We start from the raw sequence: 18,945 nt of genomic DNA, 5'->3' as shown, positions 1-18,945 counted from the left end.
CATTGCAAAGTAGGGATGTAGTTAAGTATATTCTTAAATACTCAAGGCTTTAATGAAAATCTTGATTGTTAGTCAGTTACTACAGCACTGAAGTATTATTATATCATATTCCTCTCATTATAGAGAGCTTGACCGGGTTTCATGCTAATCTCAAATTGCGCAAAGTTTGTTATTCTCCTTTCGTTCTCTTTGCATCTGTAGTTTCTATGGTGCACTACCAGTGTCAGCCTTGAAAGGAGCGTAACCTGGAGAAAGGAAGGAATGCAGCAGGCCAGGACTGAGCTAAGCAGAAAAGCTATATGGCAAAGATTACTTGAGATACACTAAGACCATGTTAGTTTCTACTTACTGATGTTAATTTGTAATCTTCATGAGTGCCATGATCAAATAAATTTACAAAAACATAATCCAGATTGCTGGGGCAGAGGAACGCTGAACACAGGGCTGCTCTAACATCCTGTGTATTATTGGCCCAGAGCCACTGCCAGCTGCAATGTTTTTTCTGTTAGAGATGAAATTGCTGCTCCTGAATGCACACAAATATTTAAACAACTGACACAATATAAAGCAATGGATATAAGGTCTTAAGAAATAAAACAGCATTTTGGCAATAAATGTTGTCGAGAGAGCAACAGCTTTGCAAATCCCATCTAACTTTTAACAGAGCCTTAGTCCTAATGCTGACCTCTGCCAATAAATTTGTGTGTAGATTTGATAGCAATCCTAACAGTTTGGGGTCTTAGTTTTCCTTTCACCCATCTGTTGCTAACACAGCACATACTTGACATGACCGTTCCACTTCGTCTGAGACCTGCCAAATAAAAATTCTCTTTTATTTACATGAGTAGTAACTACTAATTATTTGCATTTACAGCACATTGTACCTTCTCTTGAAAACTGAAAGCACTTCGTAAATATGGGAAATGGAGATTTTTCCAATACTTCTGGGAGGCAGTGTATTATTTTCCCTATTAGAAACTACAGAAGCTATCACAGAGAAAACATCACATTCAGTGTTATGGCTGAAAGAGAAAGGCAGAGCCTTGAGGAGGCTGTGAGCCCCTTGAGTGCTTTTGCCACAAAACCACGCAGCAGTAAATGAGAAAACTACATGCACCATAAAAAGGGTAGTCACACTGAATGAAGGCAGTAGCGGCACCTATGAAATACTAAGCCATTTTAGAGTCAAAGAATTTTTATGAAACCTGCTCATTTGAAGTATTTCCCGTGGGGCATTTTGAGTCAGATTCAACCTGCTAAATAGAAGGAAAAAGTGCTAACTCACATTAAGGGAAAGGTCAAAGCTCTACTGACTAGCAAATGTGGGAAATAACCAGGCTGTCCATGGTTCAACCTGATGGATGCTGGTAACTGGAGACCTCAGTCCTCCCACACCACATGCCTCAGCAGACTCCTGCTGACTTGATGCTCCTCACAGCAGCAAAGATCTTCTCACACAAAGGCACTTTATGGCACTGAAGCGTTCAGTAGATTCCTTGTTCTGCACCGTGAGGGTGGAGGGAGCTGTGCTGATACGAAGCTGGGTCTGTACTGTCTCAGCGCCTTGTGATGAGAACTACAGCAATATGTTGCCTAGTAATGATCTTTCTAGGGACTCAAAAAGCTTTATAAATTTTTAATGCTCCAAATTCAGTTTCTGATAGCCTTAACACAGGTTTACAATTTCAGCCTGTGAAAAAATATCTGATGCATGTTCACAGTTACTAAGGTCCTACTGCATTTTTTGTTTATTTTTCAGTAGTAACTGCTTTGTTCAAGATCACTTTTTTAACAAGAGCCACAGCAACAGTTTTATCCATCTCAGCTCACTATTCTGGGTTAGGCACAAGAAGGGGTGATTCAGGTCACATGCAAATCAGTTTTAGAGTGGGTTTAGCTCCCTGTGGGGTGGCTCCTCCTTTACACAAGGGTAAGTGCAGGATAAGGATCAGGCTATTGACATTTGCAACTTCTCTTCCCAAGGATCTGTGCAGCAGAGTCTGCCTCTGTGGTACGGGTAGTGAATATATCCATTCTGCTCTGCTTCCAGGCATTCATTTCCTGTAACATAATTTTTAAGGAGTCTCTGGCAGTTCAGTGGAAAGAGATTTTTTTTTTTTCTTTTTAATCTTACTTAAAGCCCTATTACCACTTTTAATTACCACTGTTTAACTTTCAGGGACAAAAAATCTGGCAGACTTGTTGAGCTGCTTAAGTCTCTCATTAAGTGCTCCTAGTTAACACAACCGCTGTGTCAGCTGCAAGCCAAATGAAGGAGAGGGCAGCAGAGGCAGGGACCATGCATCTACCCACTCACATCCCTTTGTGGCATGTTGGTACCTGTGCTTCCCTGCTTTTTATGTCTTTTTAGTCCTTCCTCAATTCTGTCATGGACACATTGGCACCATAAGGCCTGCAGGACAAGACAGTCTTTGCCTCTGCTGGTGACATGTCAGGACCTAAAGCCCCCACCATGGCCAGCATGCAGTGCTGCCTGCTACCTGTGATTCTCACGCTGCCATGGTCACCAGCACAGCTCAGAGCCACCCTTGCTGCCCCTCCTGGGTGGTGAATGACCCAGTGGTGACTCTCCCACCACTGAGCGGTGCTGGTGCTGTGGGGCTGCCTAGCCTAGGCACCAGGGCTGACCCAGTCCAGGCTATGGATGTCCCAGCCACCTCATGTCCCTGATGGACAGAGTGGGGGTGTGTCAGGTGAATACAGTGGCAGAGCAAAGAGCAGACAGCAAAAGGAGACAGAAAGGAAAAATATCTGGCTTTCAAACCACCTGGCTGCAGCAAGCTGTGAAGCAGGTGAGAACATTGGGAGGGCAAGTGCTCAGTGCTGCACATCTGCAACACAGCAGGCTTGCTCCTGCCTCCTACACAAATTATGTGTGGTGAAAGCTTGCCCAGTGTCACCAACAGACAGTGTCTGATCATCATGGATACAATCTCCTTCTGTTCTTCAGTGAAGGGCTGGATGAATACCCTGACACAGGTGATGAAATGCTTATGGAGATGGTTGGTGTGTGGTGTGTTCTGCTATCTGAAGGGCATGGATAGGGGTCCCCTGTCTGCAGTTCTCCTCTTCCTTTATGCTTCTTCCTTTCTTCTTTTAAGAAAACTTTACAGAGGGAAATTTCTGTGTTTCAGGCAATCATTCGCTTCTATCAGTGCTTCTTGAAGAGCTCATGATTCCTGGTTATTTATCTGATGTGTCTAAATGAGAAAGTGTCATTTGAGTTGTGTTCAAATAGAGAGAACAAAATAAATAACGGTATGATGTGTTAGGCAGCTTTTCCTCTTGAAGACATAATGTGGCTGTTTACTGCTGGATCATTGTTTTCTGCAAACTGTTGTAAAATCTCTTACTGCCACCATCAGGACAGGACATCAAAATATAAAATACTTTTTTATACAGAACACAGCATCAAGGCCAAATAAGTCGGTACATCAAATAAAAATATGACTAGAATATAAATCTTTCAGATGTACACAACAATATATACTGAATTGAAAATTATAATAGTGTGTCTCTCCGGAGGGATGTTCATAAAGAAAAGTGTGTGTGGGGGGGGTGTCTGTAATTAGTGCAATAGTCATGTAGTAAATAAAAATCTAAGCAAAATAACTTGCATTGTGTGTATTTGTGAATGTGAATTAAAGGGGTATCTAATAATAACACTGTAAAAACATTAAGAATATTTTTACCTGTACTTAGTACAAAATCCACATAGATGCTGACTGTATTTGTGAATTCTTAGTCAGCTTTTGTGTATAACCTGGAAAACTAAATTCTTCAAAAGTTCTTCCTGCCACTTTGCAAATGCAGTCACATTTTTTTATGTAATATTCTACTAACTAGCACCAAATATAGCCAGGAAGTACCACATCTATGTGGTATCACTTGGCTATCATCAGGAAGTCCTGGTTGAGGCTGGCCTGTGCAGGGTGTCAGTAGATGGAAATTATCTCCTTCTAGCATGATTTATATTAACAGAGAATTTGGTTTTATATATATATATATATAAATAACAGAACTCTGTAGTTTTATGTATAGCTTTGTGTAGTCCAAATAAAGAATCACTAATGCAACAATAAATAATAAAGACTTTTCTGAGTACACTGCAATGCAACACACCAGATTGTTTTTAAAACCAAGCATGCCAGGAAAGCCTCAGCTGCTTTAAGTTATTGTTTACTCTTATTCACTAATATTGTCCCATTCCAGGAGAATATGGTTTGTATGTTTTCAATTAAAATTATATCAGCCTTAAATTGAACTGTCTTTGTTGAAGAAGTTAAGCCACCCTCCTTTAGTATTAGTAGCTCTCTACCTACTGTGCAGTTGCTGCTCTGCTGTTGCTGCTGTGACTAGGCACCCCAGGACCCCCAGTGGGTGTGCAGGCAAAGCAAATACATACACATTTTCCAGGCACACCAACAGTAAGTAGTTATTTATTGTCAGCAATTATGTGCATACCTGGGTCCTCATTGTCCGAAGACATCATATATGTTCTAAGGGAAGCCCTTGTGACTTTACTGTTTTCATTTGTGTAACCAAGCACTGAAAAATTTGTAGGAAGAACCTTTGCTGCCCCAAATCAAGAGGGCCTGGTCTTTGATAGCAAGCTTTTTTGGGGACACATTTGTTCTTTGCTGGTTGTATAAGAAAGAACCTTCCATAATTCCCAGTAATTTATTTAAAAGGAGAGGCTCGTGAAAGTGGAAAGCAATGGGAGTAGGGGTGGTGGAGGATTGAACAGTCATTCATTGTGGTCATTTATGGGAACAGTTTTCAGAACAGGGGGAGGTTTCTCCACAGCGCAGTAGAGAGAAACATTTGGCCCCAGTGGGGTTACAGGAAAGACCACAAGGAAGTCTGAGGGGGAAGAGGCCACGGGAAACAAAAAGAGGTGCAGAGTGAGGGCAAGCAGCCTGCAATTCAGTGCCGCACAGCCGGCAGCTTATTGTGGGAAGGATGGGGATTTCTTCTGGACTGCATTCCTTGAAGTGTTGAGGAAATACCTGGGGGCAGCAAGGAGGCTATGAGAGCAGAGGGACAGGAGGACTGGTGGGTTTGGGGTGTAGGCCTGAGGCTGGCAGAAGTCTTCCAGACCTGGAAATGGAGCAGGAAGGTTCCCAGCAGGGGAACTCCCTGTAGCTGAATTTTGGCTTTGGAAGAGCTCTAGACCAAATGACTGGGAAGCACAAAAGCACCTTCCCAGCCTGCTTAGGGCAGCTGATTCCTATGGGGAATCGAGGCATGATATCAGCCAGGTGAGCATTACTGCAGACCAGTAAGGTCCAGCAGGCTGCTGGGAGGAGAGGGCTGCACAGCTGAGGTCCTTCTGCTGAAAATTACTCCTGTCCTGGGTGCACATTTATAGATTTTTAGGAAAAATGCCTCTGATTATCTGAGTTTCCATGGAGGTCTTTGGAGGAAGATGTGGTCCTTCAAGACCTAAACCATTTACCATCCAGTTTTACACAGCGTTAACAGCTCAGATTACATCCAGGTGGGAAAATGGTGTGGCTGTGTCATTCCTTCAGCCAGTTCTCCCCACCGTGGAAACATGCTCTGCCCATGCTTTGCTTGCTGAAATGGATGACTGGCTTAATTGCCTTGCCGTATTGCCACTTGCACTTGCACTAGCCGGGGTTTGTTAAATAACTAGAAGCAGAAGGAGTAGTTTTGTGTGAGGTGGAACTAGGCAGGCCTGGTAGCCTCTCATGTTTGAACTATCTGACACCTAAGGAGGTGTGAACTCTAGCAGATGATTTTCCTCTTGTTGAGAAGAAATGGTTCATAATGGCTCTTTTCCATGGTGTCTGAAGAGGGCAAAATGTCACAGTCTTCCCCTCAATACAGGCACTAGTAGCATTTTTCTTCCCTTCTCAGTTACTTATTTTCATTTAATTTCACTGAGCATCGTTTCTTCAGCTCACAGTAGCTGGGCTATGCATAGCTGGTTACTACGCCCCTGTTTGTGACTGGTCTCAGACACACTGAGAGTGATTTTGTTTTGTAGATGTTCACCTCCAAACCAAAGCTGCTGGTCTGCCCATACCAGCATACTGACCACCTGCTAGCCTTCCAGCAAAGAGCTAGAAGAAGCCAAAGTTAGAAGGCAGCTGTATTCCTGACATAGCAGAGTAACAGCCATAAATGGGTGTTTGTGACCCTCTAGGGGTGCTCTTTGCAGGAAAGGTACCCCAGTAATCAAAGTGGTGGGAGTCCTGCTCTCAGCTCTGGAAGACATATTAGGATCGCACTGAGAGTAGGGCTGCAGAAAGCTGCTATTTTCTGCACTGAGAGCAATACAGAGCAATCTGAAACAAAATCTAAGTGGGAACAACCACTCTTGCTTTATGCTTTCCAGAACCAGAGGCAAAAATGCCTCCTTTGTGAATTAATGCACTGGATATATGGATGGCTCCCTCTGCTTTCTTTCCACATTTCAGGTATGTTTGCATACTGCATTACGATTATCTACAAATGTGTTTTATAGGGACAGATTCCAATCCTGAATATTTAAATAGTCAGACTGGACTGCTGTGTCTCGTACACAGATGAGATTCCCTTTGTTTCCATAAAAAGGCAGGGAAGGGTGGTGGGGGAAGGCAAAGGGGAATGTGGGGAAGGTGTCGAAAGATGAGGGAAAAGCCACCTGGAAAGGGCAAAGGGAAATGGAGAGCTCTCCACACACAAGCCTACTTTGGCTCATGAATTTAACATGTGTGTAATGTTTCTTATAAGAAGTCATGTGAGCAATTTAAACTAGCCTCTAGGCAAGTCTAATCTGAACAAGCTGCTCTGAGACAAATTACAAATTGCAAGGTTTAATAAAAAGGGTAGGCCAGAGTCAGCAGAGCAGAGGATAACACAGGAGGGGAAAAGGGCTGATATAAATAGTATCAGAACTTGAAATGAAGTTTCCATGAGCAGATCTTAGTAATACATGACACTGAGAGCGGAGACCGAAGAGGAGATATTGCATTAAAATTCTGCAAAGTTGGGTATGTAAGTCATATAAGATATTCTGACATTTACTTCATACCCAAGTGACAGTTCTTTTAGTTCATTTGCACCCGTGCTGTATCTGTGTCTTGCATTGTGTCCCTGCCATTAGGTGTCACCACTTCACAGCAGTAGATTTCTGAGGAGATAAGTCTAGAAAGTCTGGTCTAATAATGCAAATGCAGTCTGTCTTTCTTAAGGGTTCCCAGGCTACCCCTACAAAAGGATTTTCTTGGATAACAAGCTACGCTACTACAGCAGACAGCAATTGGATGAGGCTGGGCAGATCCTGAAAACCTCTGGCATTGATGGAACAGTTTGGTATCAGGCTCTTAATATTGAGGTTCAAATTCTGGGTACATTCAGCCTCAACACTGCAAAGCAAAGCTCCAGCCTGTCCTTCAGAGTGCCTTGCTTGCCTCGTTCCTTTGCTCATTTTCCACTTGTGACTGGGACTGAGCCTTTGCTGCTGCCCCCGATGGGCGATCAGCTCGCAGGTGGTGCAACTTGGCTTCATGTCATCTGTGCTTGTGTGACAGACCACAAATCTGCCTGTGAGTTCACGAGACCCAAAGTGACAGTGGGGTTAATGTGGCTAGTTTTTGTTTTGTGAGGAAAACACAGCTCCAGAGTGTTCTCCCTTCTCTGTCTTGTGTACCATAATGCTCTACAGCTTCCCCATGAGAAGAGACTGTACTACAGAGAGTTAAACACTGTTAGTACAAAACTACTCTTGGCACAAGCAAATGTCATCTGCTTGGCAAAACTGATTTTGGAAATTATGGCAATGTTTGTTAACTGATTACCATTACAGGGATGGACAGCAATCCTTACTGCAATTTTCATGGAGTTCAATGAGTCATTATGCGGAAGTTTTCATCATAACCTGGAAACAATGGCCAAAACATCTAGAACAACCAGATTTGGTCTGTGCAAGATTGGCTTCCTAAAAAAACCCTCAAGCAAACAAAGAACTTGTTGGCTTCTGGTGCTTCTGCCTGACCCCACCACCTGAAGACTGGGAGAGCTCCAGCCCCCTACGCACAGTGGCCTGGGCAGCCGCATGAATTTCCAGACTGCAAATGGCAATGTCTTTCCAATTAATTCAATACCTTCAAAAAACCAAGAATTCTTTGGAAATTCAAAGTAAAAATAACCTCTTGTAATCAATATTTACTCAGCAACATAAACAAGCAACTGAAGGACAGAATGTGAGTCATGATGTGGAATTAAAAATACTAATCTTCACTGATAGGTGACCGCTCTGTCACACTAACTGCTGCCAATGAGCTCATTTTGGCCTGAGACTCTACAGACTTGTTTCTCTGATGTGGCAACCTCTTCTACACTGTTGGGAAAGCAAAACCAACCTAATGAAGTGTGAGAACCCCATGGTAATAGTCTTCTCTTTCTGTCTTCCATCCTCCTCTCATCAGGAGAGGAAGTTAAAATGGTTTCTTTCCTTTCAATGTTCTCTTGCTTCTTAGTTAGTTGTATCCCAAGAGGCTGCAGAGGCCCCATGATGCTGTTCTGCTATAGTCCATATGCCTTCCCAACAAAGCTTTGTAATAAACATCACAAGGTAGACAAAGCGGAAACTACTCTTGTTAGCAAAAAATTCAAAATGTGCCACAAGCAGTCTGTAACAGAGCCTGGACATGCACAATGTTCTCTGAAAACCCAGTCAGAGTTTGTGACAAGACCCTTGCTGAGCAGACCTGTGTCCTTCCAGCCAGACACTATACTTCTGAGTCCGAATGAGCACCTTGCAGGAGGAATGGCCTGCCAGGGACAAAACCAATATAGCTAATTAGGAATGTACCTGATTAAGAACCTCCAGAAGCAGGCCAATGCAAGGGCCAGCTTCACTCAATATCTTCTCCCTGTTTAAGGAGAACAGTATAAGAAGGATGAAGTATGGAGTGGTTTTCCCCCGGTATAATCTCCCAGGTTATAGAAATCTGCACTTTATAGTTCAGGAGTTGAAAGCTGCATCCACTCAAAAATGTTTTAAAGGCACTGTTAGATCTAGGCTTCACAACTGTTTAACTGTTCTGAATCTGTTTATACTCCCAGTGTCCATGACATCCTGTGACAAAGATTTTCATAGTTTACATGGCTGCATTTAACTCATTTAACTGCCTGCTTGCCAAAAATTTCATTGGGTGCCTCCTAGTTCTCCTTTTATGAGGAACAATAAATAACCATTCCCAGTTCATCTTCTCCAGACCACTTGTAATTTTATAGACGCCTACTTTCAAAAATGTTTAAAAATACATTCCCTGAGCTTTTATCAATGTTTTCACATCAACATACAACCTGTTTCATATTACTTAGGTTGAAGCCTGCCATGGCTATTGGCCAGCTAAATATTTTAGTAACAAAAGTAAATATGTCCAGCTGAGCCTCTTGCATTGTTTTGTGTATTTGTCTGGCAATATTGCTTCCTCCTTTTTTAGGGTTTGGTAGGAAGTATTCATTTAAAAGCAAGTCTGGATGCATACTTCCCTCATTGGACTGCCTCAAACAGTCACGGTGCTCCAGACCTTAACTGGAGGAAAATCGGGGAGGGGGTGGAATCCTGTGGCATACTGGCAGTGTAAGATGGGCAAGCACTGCATACCATGTGAGCTGGACTGACAGATGGAAAATCTCACCTGACAATGGATGCAAGTCCCAGAAGGCATTTTAACTTCCAGTGCCTCTTTGTGTGCACAGAGATTCACCCCATGGTTTGAGGTTTGCTGTCAGCCGGGAATAGGCATGGAGCACAATTGTACATTAAATGCAAGCTGAAGTCAAAACTGGGTGTAGCTTCTTACTTCAAATAAATTTTGGGACAAAGATTGTGCAGTGTGAAAGGTCATATGTAAGATTTCCTTTTGCTATCACCTAGGCTGCTGCCCCAGAGGAAACAGAGGCTGCCCAGCATGTCTGTGACTGCTTGTCTGTTCATCTGTCTGAGGTGTTTAGTGGACTTCTAGCCTCCCTCTGGCAGCCCATTGGTGTAAAATCTACTTTGCCAGGAGACACTGGTAAGATAATGAGGGGAATCAGCCAGAAAAAAAAAAAAAAAAGGGGGTGTGGGGTGTGGGGGGTGGGGTGGGGTGGGGGCAGAGAGAAGAGAGAAGAAGAAACTCAGCCACTGGAAAGAGAAATCTATTGACTCCCAGCAGAAATAGTCCTTTTTATATTCTGGGAGTGGAAAGACATTGAGAAGGCTTTGTGCTGCGCTTCATAAAAAGCAGGAGGGGAGGGATGCTGGGGAGGCTTTAAGCTGTTATACCTGGTTTTGGCACAAGACCACCTGTGGTCTGTCTGCACTGCTTCTGAGACCCACCTCAGCGGGGATGGCCAATGCTCAGTGGGGCCATGAGCTCCTTGAAGGGTGGCTGAGGTATCTCCTGCCAGCCCCACATGGTGGTCCCCACAGCCCAGTCCTGGCTAATGGGGACAGGAGGGTGAAAGGCGCCAGTCTAGGGAGCTGGGGTATGTGCTGTGTTGCTCACAAAAGCCCAGATCCTTCATTGCTGACTGTTGGCTCTCCTGGCTTACTGAGGGCATGGGTGAATTAAGGTCTCATCACTGGTCCTGGCATGTCCCGATTTCCAGAGCTATGGAGGGAATGCAACCCCCTTGGCCACCCTGGAATGCCTGAAACCATATCCCAGACAGTTAAACAGGCTGCCTGAGGCTTCAGCCAAAGACTCTGCAGAAAGTCAACCGCATACAAAATAAATGTATTTGAGCATGTCTTTTAAAGAGTTCTCTCAAACTTATTCTTTCTCCTTAGGGAGACCATCTGAGCCAAAATGACACCAGCTTCTGCTAAAGAGAGCCATCCATGCTATTTCTTCAGTCCAGGCTGTGCAGCATCTGCTCAAGCATCCCAGTGAGTGCTCAAGGTACTTCCCTGCCTTTCAGAGGAGTCCCACCAGTTACAAGCAGTATTTCTTAATATGCCTGAGGACCTGCCTGTACCTCTGCCATATTCTTGTTCAACCAGAATTTTCAGCTCTGATCTCTTGGGCCTTCTTGAAACTTTTTCTCTGCTGAAGATGGTCCTAGACAACGCAGCAACGACCTTTCTTCAGGTCTTGTGCTGAGCACAATGAAAAAACATCTCAGGCAGCCCTTAGCCATCTGAATTCAGCCAGACTTAGGCAGTAAGGATGCAGACCCAAGGCTTTCCCTTGGACTGGGGATGTATCCCACCTGCTTCTTCCATTCATGGCCCAGAATAGCTCTGCACAAACCCACACAGGAGCCCTTTCCTCTGAATCCATGGCCTTTCCCAAGAAGGTCTCGTTTCACAGTTTCAGAGCTATTCCTGCACAGAAAGGGCATGGCTACAGGCATCTTGGTATAGCAACATCACTTGTCTGAGGTTACCCATGGTGGGCCAAGAAGATAACATCTCTCCCTCTAGTAAGAGCACCACAGGCATGGAAACCTAAATGGAAGGGATGCTCCATAGGTTTCTGGTGAAGAGACTGCCACCTGAATAGCACTCAACTTACATTTGATCAGTTTGTATGTTATGTTGCATGTTATGCAATAAAGTGGAGGAAAGACAGAAAAGCACCTCTGCCTTATGAAATAGCCATGATAAAAAACAACTGAGAGAAATATAAGTTACTGCCTGTGTTGTGAATTTGGCTGTGCCTGTGGTAATCATCTCCAGCTGTTCTCCAGCTTAGGGCATCCCCATTAGAGACAAAGGGTGAAGTCTGCTAGTACATCTGTCTAGAGACTTGTGGAAAAATTACTAAAGATATATTATACAATTAAGGCAATTTTAGGGTAAAACTGCAGCTGCTACTTCCAGGATGGAATGCAGTTGGTATGCATGGAATTTACTCCCCAGCAGTTTCCCAGGCAACACAACCTGAAACTTTAGCACATGCTAAGATGAATTGAAAGGAGGGTGGAACAGAGTGGAGACACCATGGCCAGGCTCTGTTGCACTTCCTGCAGAAGGGGGACTTGATGGCACCATGTACTGATAAACCTCATATCAGCTGTCAAACAAGAAAGATAAAGGAAGAAGTCAGTTGTTAAGTCAGCAACTGTGGCAAAATCACTTCACTTGAGTGAACTCTTTACTCATTATAATCTCATTGTAACACCAAAGCACAGCTCCATCTCAAAGCTACCCACGTCCAAGGTACAACCACCCGACACAGAGCATGCACTTTGTATTTTTATTGACTGTACCTTTAAAGGTAAAGCGAGAGAATTTTAGACCTATCAGTAATGTATGAATAGAGTCACTCAACCTCCACCTAGAAGTAAAGAAATAATATACAAGTGAGTTAGGAAGGAGAGAAGTTGGGGAAGACTCCATCGTAATTGTTGAGATCAATCAACAGGCCAAACCCGTCTTCCTCCCCATAGGGACACATATGAGGTAAGAACTATACTCTGTATGCACTTAATGATTAACTCCATCTGGTTTTTATTAGTGATTAGATTTTGTGTGTATACAATTTCACACTTGTTCTGGCAGTCAGTGTACTATCAACAGCAACCTTGAACCTTAATCTGTCACACATTTGTATAATAAAAAATTCTCAGCTGAAATCCATTTTGTGTGAGTTTCTGGAAACTTGAATAGTTGATTTGACTAGTGAACCTGCCACCTTGAATCCGTGAATAGGACAGTCAAATCACCCTCTGATACAGTGTGCTGTCCAGTAGAGTCCCTATAGCAAGCTCTGACAGGCTGGTCAGGTGCAAGGGTCTCGTCTTTCCTGGGATGTTGATAGGCTAGTTGAACATAAAGGGTTGGAGGGAAACCTCCCCCTTAACATGACAGGAGTCTTCCCTTTATAGCAAGAACACTGTGTGGGCTTTGTGAGTATTTCTGCAAAAGAGCGGAGATCTCCAGGGCAAAGGAATAGCAAACAGATGAGTAATGAAGAGAATTGTGGAGGGCAGCTCATCACTGCAGAGTAAATGGTGGGACTTGTTAACCTATAGCCTAAATGAGGATAAGTGAAGGCACACCTGGGTTTGAGATATAAAGAGGACAACACACTGTGAACAAGTGGTTGCTGTTCACACCCTCATAGTCCTTTACTGAGGAGTGATGAACACTCACATCATCCAGTGATTTTGGAGAAAGCATTTCTCTGGCTCTTTTGATAATTCTTTTGCTTCCTTTCTCTTTTTTTTTTTTCCCCCTCCTTCATAATAAAGTATTGTTTGATTAAACCTCTTTCATTGCTTATGGTCAAAAAGCAGTTTGTTAAGTACTGACATGGAATAACTCCATTTTCCCAGCTTGACCTCTGCAAGTTGAAGCCAATGTTACTGCCAGGCAAAGCCTGGCAGAAGGGTCACAGAGGCCAATTCCAGTTCAAACACATGAGATTCTTCTGTGCCAGACACAAAGCCTTTGAAATTTGGAGGGACTGGCAACACCACATGAGCATGTATAGTAATATAAACATTGCTCTAATGCCAAGTCTTCAGATCACACTCCAAGTCTACATATAAGAGAGGGCAGAAATATAAAAGTAAGTGGTTTGTGAAAATTTCCATTGGTTAGTGCTATGTTAACAGCAGAACACTGCAGATGATGTGAATGTAGTAAACCAGGCAGAAGAAATAAGCAAGCCCTCTGCAACCTCAAAAATTACGGACAGATACTGTCATATTGACTGAAAAGCGGAAAGCACAAGGTTTTCTTCCAAAATTGTAATAGAAGCTTTTTCTGTTTAGTAAATATTTCTTCTCTGCTCCCATTCTTGAGTGAAGACATCTGCAGTTGAGATGTATGAGCCTTTTGGTAATAAGGCATTTTCCTGCACATTTCATTTCTACTTGTATTTTTGCTCTGGTTTGCATTCCTGCACTGAACTTGGATGTGAGAAATAAATATCCAGATAATTACATGCAAAAGCCCTGCACTGTCTCCCTGAATAATCAAAAAAGGGCTCAAAGAAGCAAATCTAAATTAAAAAATTTGACTAAGGGAAATGTAACCTACGAATGTAGACTATTGGTCCAACAACGAGTTCAAAAGCAGCCTAATTACTGCATGTTACACCGACCAGAAGCCATTGCCTTGTGTGGAGGCAGGAGGCAGAGGCATTTCTGTGCATCTGTTGGTGAAAGTCAGCACCAGATCTAGGTGCAATTCAATAGCACTCCTACCCCTAAAACAATATCCTGAGTTTATCCAGAGGTCAGTTTGTATTGATCTCTGAGGAAAAGGTCATTTAACGCTGAATCCTATGAAAACAAACATGAAACCTCATCTTGGAAACATTTAGATACTAAACAACAGAAACAAAAATACCTTTTGTGGTCATGAAGTTTATTTTGCAAGGAGATGTACATCTGCATCCTATTCAAGCAAAGTGCTCATGAACATGCTCTGTGTGAAGCATACATACTACCCCTTTTGTTTCAATGCCAGTTCTTGGATGTTTAAATTTTAGTATGAGTTTGGTTGGTTCGCTGTTCCTCATGGAACAGAAAGGACCCAACCACGCCGAAGCAGATGTTTTTAAAAATGATAATTGAGATGATCATGAAGCTATTAGTAAGTATAGATACATAGAAAACATAGATGATTTCTTCATATACTGCAATTGTCTGTATAATAAAGTTTTGCGTGCACTAGGCTTCTCAGATGGAGAAGGATGCTGCAGCCCACTGTTGGTAAATGTGAGTAACATGACCAGAAAGAGGAAGTGTTTCCATCCATGACATTTCAAAAGCTTGATTAAAGAAAATATCTGAGAAAAAAACCAAAATACTGAGCAGGCTAAGGGGTGTAATATACATTTAACATCAAATTAACAGAAAGGGTAACTATGCATCATCTGGATTTTTGTTTTTGAGGCAGGAATTGTCCTTACCTGAGCCTGTCATGATGAAATCTTGAGTTGCCAGATCTCTGTGTACAGTTGAATAACATAATCTGGAGAATAAAACACACCACATACCCTGAAGTGGTAAAAATTAATTGTGTCATAGCTGTGTAGAAATGCAAATACAGTCAGTTCAAGTGGAAATTTTAAAGTTAGTTCTTTAATTGTGTATCCCAAAGTTGTAGGTTAACATTTTCAAATGGGTATTGTGATTTTTGAGTGCTTTAATTTTGAAATAATATGAGTGACTCTGAACATTAGGTCTCTATGGTACCTTAACCTAGCACCTAAAAGCTGAGGCTAATCATTCTGGTGGTGTGAGCTATGTGCATGACTAGCAACATGGAACTTATTAAAAAAAGATTGCATGTGCAAAACTATTTTAAAAATCAGAAGGAAGGAGGAACCGAAAAAATTACAAAACATGTTCCCTCCAAATGAAAAGGATGATGGAAATTATATTTAACAGACCATCTGACATGTAGAAATACAGCTGTATGAAATGGTAGTTGGCTTCCACGGGGAAGACAGGACTGAGAAACTCCCTTTCTCAGAAAAAAAGAAATAGAATAAATGCTCTAAATGCTCAAAAATAAATGCAGGATAAACTATTAATAAGATACTGCTTTAAAATACTTTCCACCCTATCTGCCCCAGGAAACCGAATCCATTACTAGTCGCTCATGTATAAAACTGAACGGTTCCTTGTAAATCATTATGCTTAAGTATTAAGTGCTCAGTATGTTAAGAGCTACTGGAGAAAAAATGGACACCTAATTTACCCTTATTATAAGCTAATATGGAAACATGCCAGGGTAGTCTGGAGGAGTCATAAAACCACAGTACGCATCGGGATCAAATGCCTGATGGTGGCCTGGGTATTTTTTAATTGGCGGGTAGGTCAGCGTCCCATATGGCTTATATTAGTGCTGCTCCACTGACCCAAGTGGGGCTGCAGCAATGTGCAGCACCTGAAGACCCAGACCTGTGTAAAGACATTGGAAATTTTCAATGAAAGGATTCAGTTGCCAGCTCCTTGGTGGCATGCTGTGCTCACAGACCCACACGCTCCTTTGCGAGGGTTGGTGCGCCAGGGAGTCACAGGGGCAGGGTGCTCCTCAGCAGCTGGTGGGGCCGTGCTCCCACTGGCAAGGGCACTGCCCCACAGCACCCACACAAGGCAATCAGGGCAGGGATGGTGGCAGCGACTGGGGACAGCCACTGCCCAGCTATCATCCTCATGCAGCTATTTTCCCAGGAGATGATCCAAGGGTGGCAACAGGCCCCATCACAGAGCTAGCAATACAGCAGTGTTTGCTCTGCCAGATTTCATTAGAGCCGGCCACCGTTCAAACTTTCTACAAACACTGCAGGAAGCTTCCTGCTGGTGCTCCTTGCCTTGTGCCTCCTGTGGACTTTGCCCACGGGGAAGCCAGCCTGGACCACCCCAGAATTCTCACAGAGGTCCAAGGTGGCGTGGGCAGCTGTGGCTGGGCTTGCTGGCATTGCTGCTGGCATTCCAGTGGTGCTGGCTCCACACTGCCAGGTGGGGTGCAACAGCACCGTGAGTGTGCATGGGAAGAATTTGGTACCACAGGACAGGGGAAAGAGGCTGAGCTCCTTGGGGAGACTTAGGTGAGAACAAAGTACCCCACAGAGGGAGAAAGGTAGACCTTGTAAAACCCTGCTCAACACCCTGAGCTACTTGTTCCTCTTCCTTTTACCTTTGCCCATGCACAAATGAGACTGACTTCCCGGGACTCTGCAATGTGCAGGTCTATAGCTAAACTTTGCCTCTTGGGTAGTTTGCTTGTGCACAGTGAAAGCTTAATCTGAAAACAGTAACCCCAACTAAGCAGGTATCGAGTTGCTTGCAAGACTTTATGCCTGCAAAGCACCATCAGCATATTTCTGTCTTGAATGCATTGCTTTTCTAATCCCTTATTTTTTTATTATTATCCCTTATTGTTTTATGACAGCTGAAATTGCCTGACTGAGTGCCAACACATATGAGCTAATAATTCTTTCTTACATTTTATGGTCCATCCTGTTTTGAAATAAACTGCCTACTAAACAAAACCAGTTTCCTTGAATTTCTGATGACATAGATATGTGGATTTTGAGAAAGGGAAGTGGGCATGGGAAGAAATTCAGAAATCGCAAAAGGAAAAATGTTGAGGTTGTTTTTTCTTCTTTCTACAATACATGCAGCAATAGACCTGCTGAAACTCCCTTCCTCTCCTGTTTGGGTTTATCTGGGCTTGTCTGCATGTGGCTCTAGTCCAGCTCATTTATACAAAGCTTCAGTGTATCACTGTGGATGATGCATCATGTCACACACCCTCTTCTTCATGTGTTTCTCACGTGCCCATCTCAGGGTCACAGCCAGATGGGACAGCTGAGGCAGCAGGATGCTCTTGGGAGGCCCAGGGGCTTTGCCACCAGCTGGTGAGCCCACAGAAAGCACCTCTTGGTCTTGCACTGTACCTCAAGCCTTGCATCCATCCTGCACCTGTGGAACCCTGAGCTCCTGGTATGCTGCTCCCACAACTGTGTGCATGCAGGCTGAAGACGTGATTTTGGCAACTGATTTCTGAGGGTGACAAAGGTTAGGTTCTGCATTCAGTGATACGTGTCTGTGGCTTCTGGAAAAGTTTTGTCAAAAGTAATTGCGCCTTGTTTGCCGTCAAATTAGATCTTAGCTTTTATTACATGGAGACAACGTCCTCACTTGAGTCCTTGCTGCTGTATTTGTGTGGTTGATGTGAGGTCACTTGTGGTACAGAACAATTTGCTTTCAATGCCAGGGTCAGGGCATCAGATTAATTTTATTGAAACTGTCTTAGTGCACAAAGCCAGGGCCAGAGCAGGGCCCTCCAGACCTCCCACGCTAAACACCAGGCACGCATCCCGCACCCCTCGCAGCCAGATGTCTTGGCCTCTTGCCTCAGGTCCCAATTCCTTATCTCTTTTATACACGATCAACTGTGGCATTCTATCCTGACTTGGAAAAAGAGAAATTTGGGTCATCACATTGCTTGGCATCTGCTGCCCGCCCACAGAAATGAGGTTATGTCTTTTAGCAACCTTGCGCTGAAGTGTCAATAAATAAATAAATAAATAAACGATGCCTTTCCGCAGAAGGATTAAAAACACACATACATGCAAAAAAAGGAGGGTTGCCTAAAAAGGTTTTTCCAACGATACTAAGTACATGCAAGCAGGGACGCTGGAGGCTCACGCATGTTTTGCAGCAGACCTTTAGCTAGCGCAGCAGGCGGCTGGCAGCTGGCTGCAAGTACCAGCTCCGGCTGGGATCGGCGCAGCCTTGGGGGTTCCTAGTCTCCAGAGTTCCCACTTTGAGGATTAAAGTGAGGGGCTGCATTGCTACAGGCCAGGAGGCTGCCTTGGCCTTCTGCCGTCCCTCTTCTGCCACATTTAACCCGTTCTTCTTCCCATTGTTTCCACCTCACTGGTTTCGGTGAGGCTGGGGTGTGGGGCTTTTTTTCTTCCATCTTAGTTTAACAAAAAAGGCAAATATTTTTGGAAGGTTTAATCAACCCCCGTGTTCAGCTGTTTGAGCCATTTAACTATGAAAATCCTTTCCCCAGCCGTTCTCTCCGTTAAGCAGCTGAGCTTGTAAAACCCTGCAGCTGCCCCAGCGGCCTCCAGGCCCCCTCAGGCCTGAGGCAGGTAGGCAGCCAAGCCCCAGCTGTGTTTTTCTTCTGTGCTTCCTGTTTTAAAGCCGCGGTACTCTACCAGCGCTTGTCTGCAACAGCTTTAATTTCGCAAAGAATTGCTTTGTGCCTGTAGGGTAGGGGCCGCATCGGCGGAGGAGGGGAGGAAAAGCAAAACAAGTGTACCTCCCCGTCGGGGAATCGAACCCCGGTCTCCCGCGTGACAGGCGGGGATACTTACCACTATACTAACGAGGAACTGTACGGGTACAACTGCTCTACCAGCCGCCACATGGTGTCTTCGCGCTCCCAGCCTGGCCCCGGCTCCGCGCGGCCAACCAGGTTTCCTGGCGCGCTCCGCG

This window comes from Falco punctatus, assembly GCF_963210335.1.
Source record: "Falco punctatus genome assembly, chromosome: 6".
In the NCBI taxonomy this organism is placed as follows: domain Eukaryota; kingdom Metazoa; phylum Chordata; class Aves; order Falconiformes; family Falconidae; genus Falco; species Falco punctatus.
Note: the sequence above shows the minus strand (reverse complement) of the source record.